The sequence below is a fragment of the Fundulus heteroclitus genome, chromosome 12, assembly GCF_011125445.2.
Source record: "Fundulus heteroclitus isolate FHET01 chromosome 12, MU-UCD_Fhet_4.1, whole genome shotgun sequence".
Taxonomy (NCBI): Eukaryota; Metazoa; Chordata; class Actinopteri; order Cyprinodontiformes; family Fundulidae; genus Fundulus; species Fundulus heteroclitus.
The window spans coordinates 29123656-29147963 of NC_046372.1; the positions used below are offsets into that span (position 1 = coordinate 29123656).

General features: G+C 38.8%; 1 long non-coding RNA gene across 1 annotated transcript in view; it reads right to left on the reverse strand.

The window, feature by feature from the left end:
- Nucleotides 1–4511: 4511 nt before the first annotated feature.
- LOC105925497 overlaps nucleotides 4512–24308 on the reverse strand; it is a 47540-nt gene continuing 27743 nt past the window's right edge. Inside the window, exons 3-4 of the long non-coding RNA XR_001166173.3 lie at nucleotides 11305–11378; nucleotides 4512–5024 (exon numbers count right to left, since the gene is read on the reverse strand). This is a non-coding gene — a long non-coding RNA (uncharacterized LOC105925497). The remainder of the gene's footprint in view (nucleotides 5025–11304; nucleotides 11379–24308) is intronic.

Below are 24308 nucleotides of genomic sequence, written 5' to 3' on the forward strand. Positions count from 1 at the left end.
CATCTTCACTTGACTTGAAATGCACTCCTTTGGCTGTGGAAAGAAACTGGAGCATACAAGTACTATAAACTCATGGAGACCATAAAAAGCCAAATGTACTTGGAATAAACACTTCTGAGCTTCTGAATTCTGAATTTCTTCTGAATTTTTTTTCCAGATGTTTCATCAAACCCAACCTTATTTAATTTGTAAAACACCCATCTGTTCGGAAATAAATGCTTTAATGGTAGAAATATGAATATGCTGACACAAATGTATGCTTTCTTTCTTTAACAGTTGGCACATGTGTTTTTGTGTTGTGACACATATTTTCTGTTTTAGGACGTATACACTGTCCATGGCTCACCTGAAGGGTTCTGAAGAACACAAAAATCTGCTGTCAGGGAAAAGAGGCAATCCTGGCCAGATAGAGCATTTGCAAAACTTAACATGAGAGACCTGGGTTGGAACTCAGAGTAGAAACGTTTCACTTTCATAAACTTAGTTTGTTCTGCCTTACGTTTATACGCTCTACCCATGCATGACTGGGTTCCCCCTGGTTACTCGTGTTTCTTCCCACTGTTTAAAGGCATACATCACAGGTTAATTGGGAATTCTATTTCTAGTGTTATTTTTGCGACAGAAAAATGGTGGAAAGTAGCCGGTTATAATGTTTTTAAATGAGACCCCCTAGGTGATCTTTGACAGGAAATAATTATTTTCTTTCTTTAGATTTGCTGTTTTGGTTGGGTTCTATTCTATTCCCTATTACTGTTGCTTTCTCCATCAGGTTTTTTATTCCAATACTTTTCTTTGTACTTCTTTGCTCTTGAATAATCAAGCTCAATTTTGAGATAAAAGCTGGTTGTTCCATATGTTTCCGACAGACCATTTTACTCTCAGACTACAGATTTACAGGTGGTTCTAAAAGTACCAGTTTTCCAAAAGTACCATGGGAGGTAGAGCGTTTAATTATCAGGCTCCTCTTCTGTGGAACAGCTCCCAGTTTTTGTCTGCGGAGAAGACACTCTCTACTTTCATAACCAGGTTTAAAATGTATTTTTTGAAAAATCTAATAATTAGAGTTAGGCTGAGGTTATCTTGAACTCTCCCTCTCTCTGTAGTTATGCTGCCATAGGCTTCGACTGCCGTGGGACATACTGACCACTTTTTATTCACTCTGCTTCTTTGTCCTACTACCTTCCATTTCTGGAATTTTTACAACTATAGCTGCCATTAGCTTTATTGGATATGCTGGATTATGTGTACAGCTTTGTCTGTTTCCTCATTTTTGACAGAGTTACTGCTGCTATTAACATTTTGGAGCCTTCCTTATATGATTTTTTTAACCTTTTGGAATTAAACGATGAACTATATTAGACCGCATTACTGTTATAAGTTAGACTGCAGTGCATTGTAAGTAATTGCATCTGAATTTAACTATATGATTAAGTTGTATTGGAATGAACCGGTTCGATTTAAATTGAATACTAATCGGATTTTAGAAAAGTGTGTTGAGATCACATTTCTTGCAAATTGGAAGCATTTAAATTAACTTGACTCATCTGATGAGAAGTAATTGAATTGAAGTGTGCTGCATTGAACCGGATTGTATCACAGTGACCTGAAATGAAATGAACTGAAGCCCTAAGTGCACTTCCCCACATCACTTGGTTTGGTATGGCAAATTAAATCCCTGCTAACATTTTTTTTTTTTTTTGCCAAAACATACCACACATCTCACAGACCAGTATGACAATTACATGCAGTGGCTCACAAGTGACTCAAAAGTTGTTTTGGTCTCCTAAGGGGTAACATTTCATCATACTTCTCGTTATTATGACGTACAAGAAATATATAATTTTAGTAAACTGGAAACTGGAAAACATGTTTGATCTGATCTATAGGTGTTTTCCAATGTATTTGGTCAGCTTGTACACATCTAAACTTGACATTATATTGTTATAACAAACACTGAAAATTGGAGCTCTCATATCTAATTACTCGTACAATTGCTGTCTGGATTCAGCCTCCCACTGCGTGGCTTCATTCAACGCTTTTGTGGACATGAGAGCCAATGAGACCCCCCCCCCTACAGTTTTACTTTATTTGTACAATTGTGACATTGTAAAAAAAAAAAGTTCTGATGTGAAGGAAACTGAGCTATTTTAACACTCCCCAGACACTTGGTGTTGGTGTTTGCTTTATTTTGATGGTTACCTGCAGATTTGACACTATAGCTCCGAGGCATCCTTTGTCTCCTAACAAAAGCCCCTCGCAGGTAAAACAAACATCACTGGACACCCCTGGAACACACACCATCTCACCTGTCACAGCTATAACAACCCCATCAGCATTTTGCTGCAAACATGAGGGGCAGAAACGTTCACAGAGACAGCCATCAACTTGGATCCATGTCCCATATGCCCGCTGACGTGTGTGAGCACGGTTTTGTGTGTGCCTGTGTGTGTGATTGGTGGGTGGGGGAGGGGGAGGGGGTAGGTGGAGGCCATCTTTCATCTCTAGTTGTGATCAGGTATTCTACATGATATGATATGATGATACAGGTCCTATTAAAGGGATGGGACTGTGTGAAAAAAAAAATGATGACTGGGTAAGTGGAAGACTGGACTGGGAACTGACATATGAGAGGGGGGAGAAATACAAGGAGGGTGGGGCGGGTGAAAGAGTGGGAGAGACAGAAAAAGAATGGGTTTAATGCTGGGGGTAGAGGAGCGGCGATGGATGAGTCTGAAAGACGGCTGTTGGAGGAATGGGAAGAGCTATGCTGGTAAAGGAAATGAAGGCAGGATGAGATACATATGAATGTTAAATCAAGAGGAAACCAGATTTAACATGAAAAAAAACAGAAAAAGAGACAATGGGGAGGCACATAAAGGCGAACAAGTGATAAATGAGTATGTTAAACTCGAGTCAGGAGATCCTTTCAGATGTAACTTTACACTTTATTCTTTCAAAAAAAAAATTAGATAAAAGTCTTGCTCTTACAGTAGCATTAAACTTTGCAGACATCACTACATCAAAATGTTTTAGGTCTTTAAACATCTTTTATATGTTCTCTGAAATACGTTTTCTCATACTCTGCGATTTCTGTCTGGATCAACCACAGCTGTGTCAGGTGTTCGATGTTGATCACGATGCACTGATGCTTTGATCATCCTGCCAGCTTTTATCAGCTTGCATGCTCTTTCCACAGCCGAGAGGGACCCAATTATGTCAGGCATACTGTTCTTTATGCCCAGAATGCCACAGCAATGCACAAAAAGGAGGAAATGACTCACATTGAAAACATTGCCTAAATGAGAGAATTTTTTTTATTTACCTGTCAAGAAATCTACTTGATAAACCCAATAATTTTAACCTGAATCAGGTTTTAACGAAAGAAATGTTTTTTTATCACATTTTAGGAGGCAATTTTATACATAAAATAGACAGATGCATGTTAGAGGATTTTTTTTATTTTCTGTTTTGTCAACACTTAACAAGCATTTGTTACATTCATGTATTTAAAGTGCCATATAAAATAAAGTTTAATTAAACTGTTTAAATAATAGCAGTGTGTATAAAAATAGTGAGCGAAGCTCATAATCTTCATAAAAGTTTTTATTTTCATACAAATGCATTTGAAAAAAAATATCAAATTTGTTATCACTCTATAGAAAGAGAGGAAAATGAATTTTGGGCTATTAAAAATGACAAAGAAAACAAAACAAAAAAAAAAAACAACACAAATTATCTTTGCCCACTCAAATATTCATCATTCCGCTGAAGAACGTTTCAAGGTTTACTGTTCCTATGAAGTTCTGTATTTCTTATTTTCAGTTATAGTTCGAATGTATTTAAGCTGAATATTATCGCTGACATGCAACAAATACGGCCAACACCATAGTGTGGGAAATATCTCCATACTTAATTGCCTAGGCCGCCATCCTTCTCTGTGTACTGTGGCTTGAATTTAGTATTTGGGGTTGACAAAGTGTCCCTGGCCTTTAGACCCAATAATAACTATTTGGCTTTCATCAGTCCACTGAATTTTGTGCCATTTCTCTTTAGATCGACCAATGTGTTCCTCTTTGGTCTATGTCGTTTTTTTCAACAATGGTTTTTCGGGTTAGAAGTTTTCAGCTTTTGTCCTCGAGACCCTCTGTCCTGCATGTTTTAGGTGTTTCCCAGCCTCCACACACCTGACTTCATTGAATTGAGGATGAGGAGGCCTCTGCAGCCCTTGATGGCTGCTGAGGAGGTAATACAGTTATTTGATGTGATTCAGGTGTGCTGGAGTGGAGACACATCTAAAACATGTAGGACAGTGGGTCCTGAGGACCAGCACTGAAAACTACTGTTTTAAGCTTAAGGGAGCTTCTTATTGATAGTTTGGCTTCACATGGCCGTCTTAGTTGTTGTCGTGCTCACGTGTAAATGTAGACCTTCTTTCATCACACTGGAGCTGATCTGTGGCTGAGTCTTTGTCATTTTGGGGATTCCATTCAAATGGCAGGTTTTTTTCCCCCCTCCCTGGTCGTTCTGGGTCTGGTTTCCATTTTACTTGAGCAGCCTATCATTTTCTGCTTTCTTCAACGTTTTCTCCTCCCTAATTATTTTCTTTAACAACCTACCTGACTCAGATTTTCTAAGGGGAATGCTCTGGAACCAGGAGCACAACACTTGCTGATTTTATCCCTATATAAAGGCCGCCCGTTTGATGAATGAGCTCATTGACTGAACCCCACTGCTATCATTTTTAACACGTTAATTTTGAATTCATGATTTAATTACCAAAATTTGGCCACATGCACATCAAGACTATTGGGCCTGTTGGTTTTTTTTTTATATTTCTCTACTACACCTAATGAAAAATAACTTTCCGTTTGGAAATATGACTTCAAGCAAAAACATTGTGTGATCTGCTCGGTGATGTTGGGCTGCTGTTCTTTAAAGCACAAAGCGAGAGTCCAGGGAATCTCAAATCCTCTTCTTGCCAAAAAATTAGCCTCCTCTCTTGTCCATCCGAATAACTCGTCCACCTAAAAGAGATAATCATAGAAAAAATTAGTTGCCTAGATCTCCTTAAATGGTTAATGTATTCAATGTTACTGGAACAATTAGTTTTAAGCTGCTGTGGGGGGAAAAAATAAGGTCATTTATGTTAAAGGAACAGTTGCCCCTGGGTCTTTACTCAAAAAAAATAAAATTAAATAAAATTAAATTTAAAAAAATCCTTTTGCCACAGACTTTACAGTGCTACAGTATAAGGGTCATCACTTGCTGGAGAATTTCACCACACCTGAGATCATGAGCCATGAACGAAAGGAGTGACGTGAGCTTTGAGTTTCCAGTGTACTTGAAGGCAACAAAGGCCTCAGCATTATCCACTGACACCAGTCCCCCTCATATCACACTGCACTTTCTGCTCATTGTTCATGCTGCACTTCTCACATGTATTGTCTTACACAATATCCTTAAAACCTGATAAGAAACCCAGCAAAGGTTTTTTTTGCTGTTGTTGTTTCATAGCTGAGGACACAGGCATGGGAGTGTCTCAGGGTTACAGCTGCTTATTACTTTCTCATTGAGAAAACTGGGAGGCTTTAAGGTCGACAAAACACTTTATCAGATCCTCTGTAAAGGCTAAATCTAAAATGGGTTACCTGCACCTCAAGCTGTTCCTGGTATATTTGACAGTGTTTTGCTCCTGGAGGTTTACAGCATTACATTCTCTTTAATAGATTTCACCATAACTACAGAACTTACAAGGCCTTGCGAAAGCATTCAAACTATCTTGCCACTTTACAACCAAAAAGTGCAATGCGTTTCATTAGACTTTTATGTTAAAGATTAGCAAAAAGTTACTGGGAAGTAAAAGAAAAATAAGTAGATCCATCCATCCATCCATCCATCCATCCATCCATCCATCCATCCATCCATCCATCCATCCATCCATCCATCCATCCATCCATCCATCGTCTAAACCCACTTATCCATGTTGGGCTCGGGGTTTCTGGTGCTCATTTCTAGTGGTAGAAAACGTGGTAAAATAAATAATGTTTTTTTTATTAATATTCTTTATTTTACCAATAAAGGTCTGTGGAAACTGTGGAAAGTATTTTTATTCTGCTGCCTTTCACCCGATAAACCTTAATAAAATCTATTGAAAGCAATCACTTTTCTTCAACTACTTTGTAAAAAGAGTCCAACTCTGTATAATTTAATCCCAGTATAAATATAACTCTTCTGTTAAGGTTTTGTAAAAGGTTTGAGAAACTTAGTGAAGAAACAGCATCATGAACCCGAAAGAACACACCAGAAAAGTCAGGGATAAAGTTATGGAGAGATTTAAAGAATAGTAAGGTTATAAAACAATATCCTGCATATTAAACATCTCAGTGAACACCCTTCAATCCGTTACCTAAAAATGAAAAGAGTACAATTGTAACCTTATCGAATTTATGCTTGTCTATCTAAGCTGACAGCATTGGCAAGGAGCAATTTTTTTCAGAGAAGTAGCCATGAACCATTTCATAAATGGACGCGCTGAAGAGTCCCACAGCTCAGGTTGGAGAATTATTTTAAATGACAAATATTACACCAACCCTTCACAAATATTAATTCCTTGATCTTATAATTGAAATTACTCTATGAACTAAAATAAAAAAAACAACCGCCAACAGCAATAATAATAATAATAATAATAATAATAATAATAATAATAATAATAACCATTATCCTCATCATCATCATCATTATTACAATAAGGATGATGGTGATTGTTTTGAGTCATTTCAGTCGCCTTTTAGATCCAACCACGCTATAGAAACTGATCTTGTTAAAGTGGTAAAGTGCAGTGAGGCACAGGAGTCCCTCAAAGCCCTGTTCTTGGTCCATTGCTAGTTTCTCTTTATCTGTGGTCTCTTGTCTTCTTTTACATTATTTGGATGAAATCTTTTATTGTTATGCTGACACCTTGTATCCTTATGTGCCTTTAACCATTGGTTAAAGGCACATAAGGATATTAGGATTGCTTCTCAATCCTACTAAGACAAATTTGCTGGTCAATGGACCACAAAGATTTCAATACTTGTCCCAAAATGGCTAGTTTTGTTTATCTCCCTGATCTGAAACAGTATTTTTCTAATAATGATATAATAACAATGATAATGATGATCTACTAAAGTTTTTCGGGAAGTAGAGATAGGTCAGCAGTTGGTGAAGAGATGTTTATTCCTGTTTTTGTATTATTTTGCCTATTTCATTCAAATATAACTAAGGAAAAAAAAAGTAATGTAGCACATCACCATGAGCTCACTATCACCTCACAGTTCAGTTTCCAGATACCCAAAGCTGGTGGAGAGTGGAGACCCACTGGGAAAGATTTGTAGCAATACTTGTGAGGAAAGTTATTTTATTATTATTATTATTATTATTATTATTATTATTATTATTATTATTATTATTATTATTTTTACAAAGTATTGAGTCAAACAGTAGCTGAATAAAAGGGTGAGGCACACTATTTAGGTCTTTATTTGCTAAGATATCACACATTACAGTGTGTCATTTCACTTTTACTTCCCTATAATGCACTAAATTGAGTTGGTCTATCACATAAAATCCCAATAAAATATATTAAAGTGTTTCTAATGTAAGAAAATGCTAAAATGTTTGAAAAATAAATGAACAAGTTAAACAAAACAGCCAGTCTCATTCAAGTAAGGGTATTTGAGTAGCTCAGTAGCTAAATGGTCTAAATTTCTTGTTATTGACAACATCAGACAACAATAAAAGAGCACCATACAACGTCCTTTTACTTCAGCAGAGGCATAACCTATGTCTTTTGACTAATTTATCTTGTCAGACACTTGAAATGCTTTGAAATTGATAACTACTTTCAAAGCTGGGATTTCAAACAAGAATGCCCCATAAAATGTGTGTGTGTGTGTGTGTGTGGGGTGGGAGGGGTGGGGGGTGGGACTCAGAAATACAGAAGCATTTTACAGGCTGTTTCCATCAACCAATTTCTCTGCGTTTTTGGCTGGGAGTACTGAACACGGCAGAGCTCGCAGGGGGTCCCCGGGCCACCGACAACTAAATTCAGGCCAACTTATAAAGATAAAGAGAGGTGGATTCAGACATTTCAATAAAAAAAACACCCAGTCTGCTCACAGCATCTGGCCCCAAACTGCCTGTCTGCCTTCACAGTGTGCGATTGCTGATTGCAGGAAAAACTGCATGTACCTTTTCTTTGCAAACCGCTGATCTTTTCTGACTTTGCAGTTGTATATCTTCATTTGTGGTGAACATGAAGAGTAAAAATCTGTTAGTAACCAGGGCAGAAATAAGAGAGAGTCAAAACAGTACCAAAAGTATCTAAAGCAACTGTAAAATTCCATCATATATAGGATATTATTTTGCCAAAATATCAAGAAAGAGGGGTTAAGAAGTGCCAGAAGACCCAGAAGTAAATATAAGTGATTTAGCAGCTTCTAATAATGACCCAAATTACTTTTTGGATAGTTGGGCCATCTTGGCCAATAAACAGCCAGTTTTGTCGGCCATATTTAAATAAAAAGCCATCAGCTTTGCAGAATGGGAAACAAAAAAGTAACATTTTTTAAAAAAATATATATATATATCATTATCAAAATAATAATTATAATGTCTACTTCAGTTTTTTTCCCACAACAGTCAATATACTGTGTTCTTTAGTTGATGATTAAAAATCTTTGTCATTATTTAACCATAATGAAATTCTGGTGAGATCAGTTCAGAATTCACACATAACACACAGACACCAATCAAGACATAATCTTCAACTTGAATGCAATGACAACACTTCCTGAGAAGCTAAAATGTATGCAAACAGTCCTTGGCATCTGATAAGATTTAAATGTTCACGTCAAAAAAGACAGATAGCAGTCACTTTACAGTATGATGTAAATTACTGTGCAATTGCATGAACCCTCCATGATAATTTAAAAAAGGTGCAAATAGCCATTAGGAAAAGATGAGATGTTCAAGTTAATTGATGTTAATATCAAGGAGACAAATAGTAGTCTGTTTATAGGATGATGTGTAATACCATGTCTTACATTTGCTATCAGTATGGGTTGTCTTCCTTAAAGAAACGGTTTATACATTTTGAAATGACATTTTGTAAAATGACTTCTTCCTTTTATATGTAGATTAGGTGATGCTGATGCTGATGCTAATAGCTGGTCAGAAAAGAGTCACGACTAAAGTAGACCTCTAGCATCTTGAAACTACACCCATCTCTAAAAACATGGTGGTTTACGAACCTTTAAAATGTCCTCTTTGCACTGGGTGGTGAGTTAGCGATGATTATTTACGCAGGAAATAACGGTATGAGGCGGTCCACCATCAATTCTTTATTATTTTTCTGTATTAAAGATGCACCCAAAAAAGAACATACTATGCATTTTTTATCAGAGAAACTCTCTAATTGAAAAAAATCTAATAATGAGGCAGTATAAAGATTAGTGAACCAAATTTTCATTTAAAACCGCTGTGATATTCTTGCTTTTTAACACCACTTTAGTTTTAGTTACTCTAACTAGAAATGCTTTACATGTTCTGTTCTCAGTATGCATTTCATGAAGGAAGATCACTGGTGGTGCATCGCCTCTTTTCTCTGTTTCCAATGTAAATAACCAATTTATTTTTTTCCCCACTGTTAGATTGTTTTATAAACTGGAGAAAATGTTAAGACAGCAAAGCTTAGCTTTGGTCTTTGTAAAGAGCTCAACTACCTGCTAACTTTTGCCGCCAGGGCCATCTGACCTGCATAAACACTAGATGAAGACAGCAAGAGACTGCTTTATTGAAGGTAAGATATTAACTGATTTTAACATTTTAACAAAATTATTTCTGTTCAATTCAAATGTATTTATATAGCGCTAATTCACAACACATGTCATCTTAAGGCGCTTTAAAAAGTTAAATTCAATCAAATCATCCAGACAGATTGGTCATAAAGTTTCCTAGCTAAGTAAAACCAGCAGATTGCATCAAGCCCTGAAAAGCTTCAAAGTCTCACTTCAAACATTTGTAACAAATCACATTAACAGGAGTATGACAAGCAACATAAGATTATACATAATACTGGAAATCCAGATAAAGTATGCCATATCTATTTATGTACACAAAAAAAGTGTGAATTAAAGGTTTCAATTTCACAGTATGCTATTTCATTTGCCTTTTGACCTTATATTCAGAGCAAAAGGGCCATCAACAATTGTAGCAGTAGAGATAATACTAGAAAAAACATTCTCAACCCTTGGCACACTGAGCAAAACTTCAGGTTAATAGCAGTGAGCTGAAAATATCAAATCTTTAATTTTGCTTTTCTGTTTTTATTTGCAACAAACAAAATAAGGGTCCCCCAGTAACTTGACTGGGCTAGAAACTTATGTCTCTTGCTGCCCGAGGTCGGACAACAGGTTGGTATAGTTGTATGTCTTAGGTTTTCAATGAAAGGGGAAGTAATGATATAGATGTGCAAAGAATAAGATTTAATTGAATCCCTATAAGAAGATTGGAAGAAGATTTTGCAAGGAATAATATGTGCACACACTGTTTAATGAGATACACAATTATATTTAAGTTATCTACAAAATGTTTTTTTTTTTATTTTGGGACATGTGACAGTCTAACAATTTGGCTTTGACTAGATAGCTGTCCACAAATGCTCAGACATGAACTCCACATCTGTACAAAGCAATGATACACTCAAATATGAACCTCCTCCAAGCCTTGCCTTGATTCACCTTTCTTTTTCCATTTCTGTTCATTCATTTGAACTTGGAGGAGATGTGTTTTTTTTTATTCCATCTGTCGGTACGGATGGAAACAGACAAGCTGAAAAACGCACAACAATGGCTTTAACACTACCAAGAAGGCACTGTTTTGTATGCTTGAAGCACTGCATTATCTCCTAAGTGTCTAGCAACCACAGCATGGTAAATTATGGATAACCCTCTTCCTTCTAAAAAAACCCTGGTTCACTTTAGGGACCAGTCACGGTTTACCTGTGTAAATGCCCTTTCTGCGTCTCCAGAGAAATGGATGGGACAGAAAAATGTGGGTCAGATGAATTCATAAGCACTGGGTTTCTTATGTCTTCTACAATGTGCAGTTTGACAGGAACAATCTGACTCCAACTTTCCTACTGACATTGTAATAAAGTACTGCACGTAACAAAAGATGCAGATACTGCTGGTTCATGGAAGATAACCTCTGTCAATATGAGTAGAAAACCAACAGTGTAGAGCCTTAAAAGAGAAATCTCACCTTGGAGATTACCGACACATCCTTCATGACTTCAGTGTTGGGGGTTGGTCACTCAAGGCTCTTCTTCATCCAACCTAAAAATACAGGACAAGAGTATTGTCAACTATTGTACACGTTTAATAACCTCAGAATGTATAACAAAACCAAGAACCTTCCTTCCACAGCTAAATAAAAATAGTTAGCAGGACTAAATTGAAGTATGGTGTGCCACCGCATGGTCTCTCTGGTCTCTCTCCCCCGTTTATTCTGACATTACACTGAAAGAGTTTCAACTATTGTGAATTATTTACTTGATTCACCATCCAGTCCTTTAACCCTCCAGAAATTAGTTCGGTAGTGAGGGTTAAAAATATACTCCCTCAGGATCTCAGTTTGGTGTGTGAATGCAGGAGGTCGTCTGTGCAGGAGTGCGTCATTTAAAATGTACAGAGAGGAGGCTGCTCATGTCCCATGAAGCAACTTCATCCCTCTGTTGTCTCTCTTTCTTACTCACTCTGCGGTGCAAATAATAACTCACCAGAGCTTCCTTTTGTGGGTTCTTTCTGTGAGAGAAACCATCACATCTTAAATGGGATTGTACTAACACAGCTATGTCTTTGCAGGGAGGGGGAGGGGGGGGGGGGAATGCAAGACTCTGCATGATTGTGTGTCTCACTAAATTCACTTTTTATTTTTATTTTTAACTGCTCTTTACAAACTGCTGGGTCACGTACAGTTTATGTTAAAGTGCGACTTCTTGTGTGCAAACAAGCTTCATTGTTACAATGCTATTTTCTATCTGCTAAGGCTAGTTTGGAGGTCATACAGTAAACACTTATATACTGCCTTGCCAAAAAAAAAGTCACCGCCTGTATTTAACTAAGCAAATAAGTAGGAACCTCCCGTTGGATAATTACTGCATGGGTGCTTATGTTTCAGCTGGCAACAAGTTATTTAACCCCGACTGGTGCAATGAGTTGCTTCTCATTTCTTAAACAACCATGTTGAACGATAGATCCTTTTGTCGTGGAAAATATGTCAGTCTGTTTCAGAAGAGTCAGATCATTGGCATGTATCAAGCAGAGAAAACTGTGGGGGCAGTGCTATGATCTGGGGCTGGTGCACTTGGTCAGGTCTAGGTTCAGTACCAGTATGAGCTCAAACAATGAGGTCAGCTGACTACCTGAATACACTGCATGACCAGGTTATTCCATCTATGGATTTTTTCTTCCCTGATAGCACGGGCATATTCCAAGACGACAGTGCCAGAATTCATCCGGCTCAAATTGTGAAGAAGTTGTTCAGGGAGCATGAGACATAATTTTCACAGATGGTTTGGCCACCACAGAGTCTAGATCTTAACCCCATTGAGAATCTTTGTTATGTGGTGGAGAAGGCTTTGCACAGCGGGCAGACTCTACCATCATCAATGCAAGATCTTGGTGAAAAATGAATGCGACACTGTGTGGAAATAAATCTTGTGACATTGCAGAAGCTTATCGAAACAATACCACAGCGAATGCATGCCGTAATCAAAGCTAAAGGCGGTCCAACAAAATATTAGAGTGTGACCTTTTATTTGACCAGAGAGTGTATTATCACAAGTAGTACTTTGAATTTTTCTACTTGAGTAAAAAAATGTGTAAAATTTTGGCTACCCTAATTTGATGTAGCTAGTTTACATTGGAGAATGAGTTTATTCACTGAAACAATAATAAGCTTCTGTCTCTAAGGGTGAGCTAGTACTAGCTATGTTCAGCATTCACATAAAGAATTGGTCATAAAATCAACATAACGGGCAACATTTTACACATTGTGAAAGGTTATCACTATGTTGCTAAGTATGCTATAAGTATGAATGTTGTTGTCCAATTTCAACTGTTTGTAAATATTGTGAGGCTGTTTATCTTTTTCATCATTATTTTTGTGCTGCACGGTGGCACAGATGTAAGCACTTTTAGTGATGTTGCCTCCCAACAGTAAGGTTGTGGGTTCAAATCCTTGCATAAAGCTGTGCATTGCAGGGTTATCTGTAGGTGCTCCAGCTTCCTTTCAATTTGAAAACATAAGGAAACTATTTTAAAAATAATAAACATGTTTAGATATACACGTGGCAACATACAGAGTTGTTTGTAACATTCCATAGCTATTTGTAACTTATTATTTAGAACTCTGTGTTTAAGATATGAAATGGCCTTTTTAGTCATTTACACTGTGATGTAAGGTGCTTGTCAAATTATTGCTAATTTCTGATATATATGCATTTATTTAATGCAAAAATAAAGCATTTGTCTACATGAAGAAAATAGGTGACTTACGGATTTACTATGATACAACAATTAACAGTCTCACAACACCTTTTATAGTCATTCAGTTTTATGATTCATATTATTTAGTGTCATGTGTTAAACATGTATATTTTGTGGAATATATTAAGAGTTTTTAATATCCACTGGATTGTAGAAAAAAAATGGTCTTTTAGTTTATGTTCAATAAAGCACCTGAAATTTTGCAGATGTTTCGTAATACTTTCATCCCAACAATATTAAACCATTGCTTGTGCGTTTCTTGGCACCAGGTGGCTATCCCAATACGACAACAGACCATACGTTGTCAGGTGTCCTTTGTTTTTTGCTCGAAATGTATCAACCCTAGCTCTAGGTGGGATTGGATGGTTCTCTGTCCTTTGCATCTCTATGTTGCCTTGTTGAGGTTCTACCCTTTCTAATCAACCAATGACTGCTGGAGATTAGCACCAGCCCCCTGCAGCGTTTAGTGGGTACCCAAATATTTGTTTACCAATAATATGTGCAACCATCCCTTTAATTATCTTTGTATTAGACATCAGCCAGTTTACCACATGTTTTGGGTTGAAAGGCTAACACAGCAGTTAGGGTTGTGGTCCATATTTGACACAAGCCTGAATTCTGAAAAGAACCCAGACTAGGCTATTTATTTGTTAACCTAGCAGTCTTAAGAGTGTGATTTGCTAATTACTTTTAACCTCAGTAAATGTTAGGGTATTCTTCTTTGTGTCTTTCACACTATTATATTTAAAATACCATCATTACCAAGATGATGTCTTACAATTATGAAAGCTCTGTGAAAGCAATGAAAGCTCTGACAGCAGACAGGTCAGTAATATAAAAAAATAAGGAAATCTGACATTCATATGTAAACTCAGTGAGAATAAAAGAATATTAATATCACCAAGCTATGTGCCCTACCCAATGCATCTACACACACATACACAGGCAGACCTACATCAACTTTCCTTGGCCATGTTGCCGTGGTCTATCCCTGCATGCAGTGAGGTTGTCATGGATACACTTAGACACATCCGCCATCCCAGAAGCAGGGGGATGCTGAGTGCTTCAGAGGGGCTGGCGCCAAGGCTTTTTCCCCCACCCAGCCCCCATCCCCTTCTTTTTTTTACCCCCTTCCCCCAAAATGAATCCTGGTTCCCTATTCTCCATGAAAACGGGCTCGAGCTTAAAACAGCTCCCATGTCAGCTGGGATGGCTTGAAAAGCATGCAGAGGCTGTCTGCCTTGTGGCCCTCCTTACGCTGAAATCAGATGGGTTGTAAATGTAACAGACACATGATGAAAGACTGAAGCCCCAGCTTTAACCAGAACGAAAACACACCAGCATTGGTAATCATGACGGACATTAATGCTGAGGTGGTTCCCGTCAGTAGCAACTTTCAATAGTTCATCACTTTAGAGGTTTACTATGTATAAAATCCCGGTCTGTACTAATCCATAAGGTGACTCGTGTCCAATGTTGCTAAGGACAGCATGTAATTGCAAACCTGCACATGATATAACGAGTGTTGCCAGAGAATTCAAAGGTAAATATTAATTATAAATTGCTGCACTGTGGTAAATGTTTTTGTTTAAATTATGAAACAAATAATAATTTTTCTCTACAATTGTCTATTTTACTACACATTAATCTATATTTCCAATAAAACATATACCAAAAATGATTGGCTGGGGAAATCAAAGAGTTAATCTTCTATGACATGCCCCCTCCCGTTACTACTCCCTGTTCCCTCGCTTTCATATTCTCCAGCATGGCAGCACTCACTGCCTGAACATATGTTGAAAAAAAATAATCCTCTTTGATTGGAGGGCTAATTTGAAGTGTCAATTATTCTTATGCAAATCAAGGTACAGTTTGTCCTGTCTGAAACGAGTCGAGGGCACAGATGTGCACATACGAATGTGTGCGTGACCAAATATCCCTCCAAAAAAATTGGATACAAAAAAAAAAAAAAACATACCGCCCTCCCCTTCAACTCCTTCGTCTATACCTCTTAGGGAGTAGAGCTGAAATACAAAGAGAGCCTGTATAATGGGACAAGGTTATTTACATGTGCATTGTCCACAATGAATGCAAAATAGATAATAAAATGAGAGGGCAGTATCAAAACGTCAGAAAAAGAAGCATTCGCTATACCCTAAAAGACAAGACCATCGAGAAAATGTTTTTTATGTGCTGTATTTCAAATTGTAAAGTTGCATTTGTTAAACTGGGAAACACCAAGAGCTGTATCATTGGCATTTTGCATGAAGCAATCAGTTTAAATATATTGTTTATTACACACTTCCTGGCAGTTTTCAGTTCTTTTATGTTCTATTCCAGAGGTTTCAGGCATGAAACGAACCCTACTTTATTACCTGACTCAGAAATGCAAGATTAAGTTCGAAAAATAACTCAAGGAATGGAAAAACTGCAGATTAGGAGTGAAGCATTTTATCATGTGATCTTAATGCTTCATTTAGTTCATTTGGCTATACTGTATATTGTTCAATGATAGCCATCCTTCACAGGGGAGAGTCATTATGATTGTGGAACTTGCTTCGGTTTACATTAAAAGGATGATTTGGACTTGTTTTGGTCCCAATTTCGGTAACGTCACCTTTCCAGTGGATTCTTTTTTTTTTTTTTTTTTTTTATTTTACAATTACCAACCATTCAAAAAACACAGGAATATTTTCAAAATGGTTTGACAAATTACTTAAATGTTCACTACTTTCTTGGAAGACTGAAGAGTCGCAGCTAACCAGGCAGGTTGTCGAGTATAAGGCATAATTTCAGGTAGTAACACAGATGCTGTTCAAACCCCCTTTTGGTTTGGAGTAGCCATACATTAGTGGATATCATGTACTAATGTATATGTCAGCAGTTAATATCCACTAATGTATAGGTGTATATTCCACTGATAGAAATATTTTCAGTTTGAGCTGTTTTATATATGTAAATCTGTGGGACCTATCCGACTTAATAGTTAGCCTTCTGCCATTCTGAGGACTTCTTCACTTTTCTACAAATTCACTGTGATATGACTTCTTCCTATCAAAGTCGGGAGGACTATTACTGAAGATAACTTTCCAGAACCTCATTTGAAAAAGTACAAACTTTCCCTTTAGGTCTGATCAAGAAAGTCAAGAGGTTATAAAATGAGAGAAAAAAATTCAAAATGACAGAAGTTAAGAATGGTGTCTAGCAAAAGAGAAGGGCATGTGGAAATGCTTTACAGTAAACGTAGCTTTTTTTGTGTTACTTCCGCACAGTAGAGGGTCAACAATAAAAACATTTCTGATTCTTTTATGACCTATGGAAATAATCAGGCTATACCATCAGGGTAACAAGCAGATCACCCCCTCCAAATTCTCATACAGAAATCAGAGGTCATACATGCTGGGAGAATGAAAGTGTGAGGTGTCAGAGGTGTTACGCCATTATAACATGACGGACTACGGCTCCCAGCATGCAACACAGCTTGAGCTCTGACTCCCAGCATGCCTGCGACTCCACCTACCAGGTGTAAAAGCCGCAGAGACTAGTTCGGCCTCCTCCTCGCAGTGTCTGCTGCCTCGAAGAGACCCCAAAATTTCAGCTGAGTTCCCATGTGCCTGAACATCTGGTGGACCAAGCGACTGACATTTTTTGCTAGACAAAAGCCGCGCATCACCCCTTCACCTTTCAAAGAAAAGCATACAAGACTTTAGCTTAGGGCTTACCAGATGACTCTGCAAGGATTTCTGCGACAATTTCTCCCCTTTCCGTCAATCGAAAAAAGGCGACAACCTGTTTTGTTTTTGCCAAGCAAATCATACGGACCGCTACCGCAACTCCCGCTCCGCACCGACCGGGCCACCAGCCTCCCGCCCCAGCTCGGTTACGTTCTTGCGAGGGCTAGCCATACCGATCTCCCGATTGTGACTGAACTTATGTGATAAGATGTTTATTGTGTTAAACAGAATAATTGCTGTAACAGGGAATTATTGGTTTTGTAACTTCTGACTAGCTTAACTGTGGTCATCTGTGATTATTCTTATATCATTGATCGAATTGTCTTAGAGTTACCGAATTATCCCTTTTGTCTTAACAACACGGATAGGCATGGAGACATTTTCCTTTGCTTGTTGTTAATGATTAGTGATCAATCATTCCAATCGTAGTTATAAATTAAGGGTTTTTAACGATTAATGGTGGCTAGTCTAATTCAGTTTTCAATTGGTTAGACACCAATGTTTTATAGTAAATGGGGTTCATAATTGTTAATTGATAAGCCCAGTTGTTAGTTATAATCCTTAAAGGCTGGTAGCCCTCAATCACAAGCATTTGGAAACATTTTTCGTTGTAGCTTACCTTTGACTAGAATAACACATTATGGATTATAATATCCAATTAAAATGATTAATAATACTCATAATCACATTGGTAAAATTGTATAACAGAGGTACGCCTATTTTAAACTGGAATGACCCAAAGGTATTTAAAAATAATTTTAAAAGAGATTTGATGGTCCTTTTCATCAAGCTCCAGCTGGCATGAACCAATTATGAACCATTCAAATCCACTGGTCCACAAGACTTCCTGGCCAATTAACCAAACACCACATTTTATGGGAAAATATGCACTTCCGATCCACAGCTGCAGTCTGTGGCTTAAATATTGACTTTTCTTTTAACTGGTTTAACGTACAGTTTATTAATTTGTATTCAAGTCCCAGACCATGAGTCTAAGTCAAGTCTGTTGTCTTTAAAGTTAGAGGGGTTGTCTTTAAAATCAAGGATGGACACAAACTAGTTTACAAACAGACACTTCTGCGTGGATGACCCTTACAGCAGATGTGTCAGTTCAAGTAAAAAAAAAAGAAGAAGAAGAAGAAGAAGCCTTTTCAGTCCCAACATGGGATCAAACAACACTCTGTAGAGTCTGGTTGCAACCCAACAATGGCTTGCATTCATTCCCAGCTTCAGCACATACACTTTTACCTCAAAGAGGAAAGAGAGAGAGCGAGGGAGAGTGCAGCTTGGAGGCTGGGCTTGTGCTTACGGAAGAGAGTATTGTGGTATCTTAGATGATAATGATGTTCAACAGATTAGATGGTATCGGCCTATCCTGTGTTCGTTTGTACTCTCGGCTTCTGGAGCTCTTCTGAGATCCACAGTCGACCCTGCAGGCATTCTCATTCTCAAGGAAATCTTGAGACATTGTCAGGGAACGTGAAGAATGCAGCGAAACTGCACTCAAGCGTCAGAAATAGAGCCAGCAAGAGAAACAGGTGTAGTTGTGCGTGTTTTATACATACAAAGATTTAGCAAAACTGGGTATTGTCAGTTGAGCTTAGAATTTACATTCGCAGGACTTTTAATTTACTGGTGAATGAACTCTGGTCCATTATTCTGGAAGAATGTCGGATCTGCGCAGATACCAACGAGCCAACATTAAAAGCTTCCTTTCAGAGAGGATGCTTTGTAGCGTTGCAGTTGATCTGCTGAAGCTCTGCTTCTGAAGCTCTGAAAGGTAGCTCCGGCAGTTTGTGTTTGTTTTGCATTGGCTCAGTGGTTCTGGAAGAAAATTAGCATGCAGTCAGAGATAGGAGGGCTTGTCAAGATCAGGAAGAACTCTCTACCCACCCACTGGGGAGAGTTTTTTCATTTATGAACAAGGTTGACAAGAAAGCTGACTAGTGTAAAGACAAGAAGCAAATAAAATGGTGAAGAACATCCTGAATATTCTTTTTCATATGAGTGCACTGAGAACACCTTCACAGACAGATCTGCTCTTCTTCTGTCTTGAATGTCTGTTCATCTGTCAAGACATTCACCCCCCCCCCCTCATGCCCCCAACACACACACACACCCCCTCCAGCTCCTCTTCACTTCTTCTCAAAAAAACTATATGTCACACACGTCAAAATGCCCAGGCCAGTCCTTTTGAGGGTGTTCCGCTGGACCATGGAGCAAATAAACATCCATGTCAGGCGAAAACGATCTGGGGCCCTACTTTCGCTGAGCCCGGGCTCTCCTGGGAAACACATGGCTCGCACAATGGATAGAGGAGGCCTTTTGTTGAGTCTCTGGGAGCTGCAGGGCTAGCTCTGGATCAAACAGGGGTGGTGTGTATGTGTGTGTGTGTATGTGTGTGTTTGCGCGCGCGCGTGTGTGTGCATTTTCGCAATCCTGTCCACATTAGCACACACATACAGAAACCATAATGACACGTGCACACCTTCGCGCCCTCCAATGCAGAATCACAGGCTTTTCTCATCTCCCCAAATTCACTGTGACTAAGTAAACTCCTTCATCCTTTTGCAATCGTTATAGAGGGCACAAAGATGAATTTGAAACAGCCAGGAGTAAAAAGGAGAATAGACAAAGGGAAGAAAGGTGACACGAATCACAGTTGGACTGATTTAAAATGGTTTAATGTCACTCTAAAGGGGCTTTTTTGCTGTACTGTAAACAGATTTTAGCTCAAAGCTTGTGGCTGTCCCTCCTGGGGTCCGGACGTCTGCATGGGGCACATCTAATGCCGTTTGGTCTGTTTTTGTGCGTGTAGCTTCGAAAAGTCTTAGATATTTCCTACAGTTTTGAGCCTTTTACAGCTCTGTGCGAAAGTGTTCATAACTCCTTTCACACATATATATATATATATATATATATATATATATATATATATATATATTTCTTCATTATTATCACAAATATCATTATTTTATAGATATATTTTTATAGACCAACACAAAGTGGTGAATGAATGTAAAGTGGAGGAAAATAGATTCTCAACTGGAATAAAGCAGCGAGTTTGACTAGGCCACTGTAACACCCAGAGGGGTTTGGATGTAAACCATTCCCTTGTAGTCCTGGTTGGATGTGTAATGCTGTATTACTGCTGGGAAGTGACTGTCTGTCCCAGTCTCAAATTTACAGCCTCTAACGGATGTCCCGCCAGGATTTCCTGGTATCCGCCTCTCCATCAACTCTGACCAGGTTTTCTATTCCTGCTCAAAGTAGCGTCCCCACAGCACTAAGCTGCCGCCACCTTATTTTAAGGTGTGGATGGCGTCTTTAGGTTGATGTGCTGCTTTTCCTCCATGCAGGGCATTTTACACATTGACAAAGAGGTGCAATTCAGATCTTGTCTGACCAGAGTACCTTCCTTCTCATGTCTGAGTTTCCCATTGCATGTCTGACCCATGCTTTTCTGTCCGTAATGGGTTTCTTCTTGCCACTTTTCAATAAATTAAAAAATTTTCGGAGTGCACAACAAATAGTTGTCCAGTCTATTGATTCAAAACACCTGAGCTGTTGATCTCTGCAGCTCCTCCAAAGATACCATGGGCATTTTAACAGATTATCTGATTAATCCTGTTTTGCCCAGCCTGTCAGTTTAGATGGAGAAACATATTTTGGTATGAGCAGAGTTGTGTCATACTGCTTCTTTTTTCAGATGGTAGACTTCCCTGTGAGCTGTTCAAAGATCGATATATTGGTTTAGAACCTGACCATGCTTAAAACCACTCCACAACTTTCTACCTAACCTGTCTGCTGTGTTTCTCTGTCTTCCTAATGCTGTTTGTTCACAGACGTTCTCGAACAGACCACTTCACAGAACAACCGTTTTCATGCTGAGGCTGTAGGCGGTGGGTTGTATTGGATTTTATCTACAGGTATCAGAATAAGGGAGATTGATGGCTTCCATCAATACAGACGTCAAATGCAAGCCCTTACTTCAAAGGTTTATATTTGTAGAAAAATTAAATAAAAAAAGCTCACCAGAATATAATGTATCCTTTTTTTTACTTTATGATTCTGAACTGATTTGTGTTGCTCTATGGTTTATCACAGTTTTAATGTGAAAAAATACAAATTTTACTTTTGAACAACATTGAGTTGAGTAGTGGCTACCTTGCAGCGACCCTAAACACATTTAGTTTGCTTTAAATGTAAATGTTCTGAAAACACAAAATTTCTTTTATGAGTAAACTATTCCTGAATATTGATTTAAATGATGATCATACAGACAATAAAAAAAAAAAAAACTTTTACTGTTAGTTCCTTTACACCAGAATACATTTGAATTCATTTGTATTTCATGCTGCCGCCTTGCTCCTGGCTGTGTGCCTCTAGTGTAGGATCTCTGGGAATTCTCCTCAGTGAAATGAACTCACACCCCCAGACTATTCAATCCCAGCTACTGCATGTTCTCTGGAGCTTCCCCTTTCCCAGTCACCCCTTTTCCTACAGACCACCTTACTTGAATCTCCCTCTCGAGATTTGCATCCTGCTTCTTTCTCCCTAGCTTCACCAAGCACCCCCCCCCCCCCCCCCCCCACCACCCCACCCCACCCCGCCTCTCGCGAAGCCTCTGCTGTGCTTTCAACTGCTTTCAACCCCAATTTCAGGCACAATGAAGTTGTTCTGGCAGACAGTTTGGGCAGCAGAATAAGGGTTGTTTGAGCCTGCTGTGTGGCCTTGTAGTGGGCCCATTCTCCCCCTCGCCAGCTCAGTTACAGAGAGCCTTGTTGGTGGGACTCTGAAGACATCCATCCCCACACTTCCAAACTGACCTCACCGATTCATCCCACAACCAGGCTCACCTCCACCTCCTCTCTCCTTGCTTCCCAGCACAATTATTTGGATGGATACACACAGAACCCAAACACAAAGCTGCTTGTTGTGCCTGCTTCATGAGGAACATAAAAAAAAAACCTTTGCCATAAATTCTGAGGGTGCAGAAGGTGAGTGAAGCTTTTCTCCTTCACATCCCGAATCCGGAATTGTGGTGTCCATCTGCTCTGGTGAGGTCATTGCTAAACCAAAGCCAAGTCGCCCTGATTTACTCAGTTACTCCATGTCTTGTAGGACGTACCAGGACGGATTATGTATTGGGGTCAGCTGTAAAGACAAAGCCCGCAGCCCTCTCTCCTCTGTCGCTTTCAGTAAGCATCAAGCAGCTTCTCTTTCCTCGCACGCCCTGCATCCCCTTCGAAACCCCTCTTTTTCTCCACCAGTTTTTTTCCCCCCTCCTCACTGAATTAACAAAGAAATTCAAACAAACGGGAACTTAATTTTCTTTCTTAGTGTATCCCTTTTGTAGTTTGTATACACATACAGACCTCGCACATGTGAAAGTGGTTTGGAGAGGCCCTGATTGGGGGGAGAGGGGGAACGACCATATGTCCTGGCGTTGTATATCAGTCGACTCACCCCCAGCACTCTGCCAGACCACCATAACTTAGTTTGTCCTCAGCACAAAGTTTGGTCCAAGCTTGGCTGGGCTCATTAGAAACCTATTCTTTGGAACCAATGAAGCTTACCGGACCTCCAACAAAGGGGCTAATCAAACCTGCTGCAGCTCTCGCCCATCTTCTTTCCAGTCTAAAAATCTCTGCCTCCATCACTTCCGCCGCCAAACACAAACACCAAACTGCAAGTAACGTGTTTAACGCCGAAAAGCAGTAACGCTAACAATCGTTTACCCGGCGTTCTCTTCTGTCCAGACAAACTGCGGCACTGAAACAGATACGGATAATTGTGTCTCTGCCTCGTGTTCACACTTGTATTTGTTTTGTATATCTGAGTGGAGCAAAGTAGTGTCATTTTCACACCTGACGGGCGCTTTCCTGTCGGATGTGTGCGCTTTTAAATGCTGTGTTTGGAACAAATGCCTGCCACACAATTTCTTATTTATGAATTTGAGAACATGGGTGAGCTGAAGGATGTGCTGCACTGACAATGGAGCGCCCCAGGGTGCAGAATACTTGAAATGACCTTGAACCTCAGCATTCTCCATTCCCGTGGCTCCAGGGACGCTGAGCATGTCTGTGCATTGGCTTTGAGAAGAGAAACACTGATGTGTTGGATTTTGTTGTTTTGTTTAAACAAATAACTACAATTGTAATATTATGCACTTTCTGTCATGATTATTGTGTCAACATGTCATGGTTTTGTTGAATTTCTTAAAATCATTGTTAATATTGAATAACTGGTGGTGATATAATATCCAGTACAGTTAAAACCAAATACATTTTGTAAAAATAGATATACAATAGTATGTATTTTCTCACTGTCTGACAATATAACACACCAAATGTGTCCTTTGTAAGTCGGTTGGGATTGCCACAATGGTTTATCATTTTTAAATGCCAGATTAATGGAAGCAAGTTGGCTGGACTGTCTTATTGTTTTCATGCTTGCATGTAATTGTTTGACATGAATTAGTTAAATTCAGGTCTTTGGAAAATGGAACCACGGCTGAACAACCCTTGTTAAGTCTTACGATTCTCTTCATTCTTGGCTGATTTATTTTGCTTTGAGTTTGAAGTGACAACAGATAACAGTGTACTTCAGACATTCAACTACACAGTGTGCCTCCTATTAACTCAAAAGTTGTGAGATAACTTATTAGAAGCTCACAATGTCATTGCATACTATTCTATAAAGCAATGAAATCTTATTGTATTAAACTTTTGATTTAGAAAAATGCAATAAAAATATAATTTTTTGACGCTGTATATAAATATCTTTCAACTCAATACTACCACTACTACTTGCAGCATTTTCATTTGATACTGTGATTGGCTAAAACCAACATTTGCAAGGCTGGCACTGGGTGTCGCTTTGCCCAATCAGCTTGGAAAGTTCTGCTGAATGTCCCTCCTTTCCCCGAACGGGTTTGATGGGAGCAGTCCCAGATTGATAATGTGCAGAAGGTAAAGTG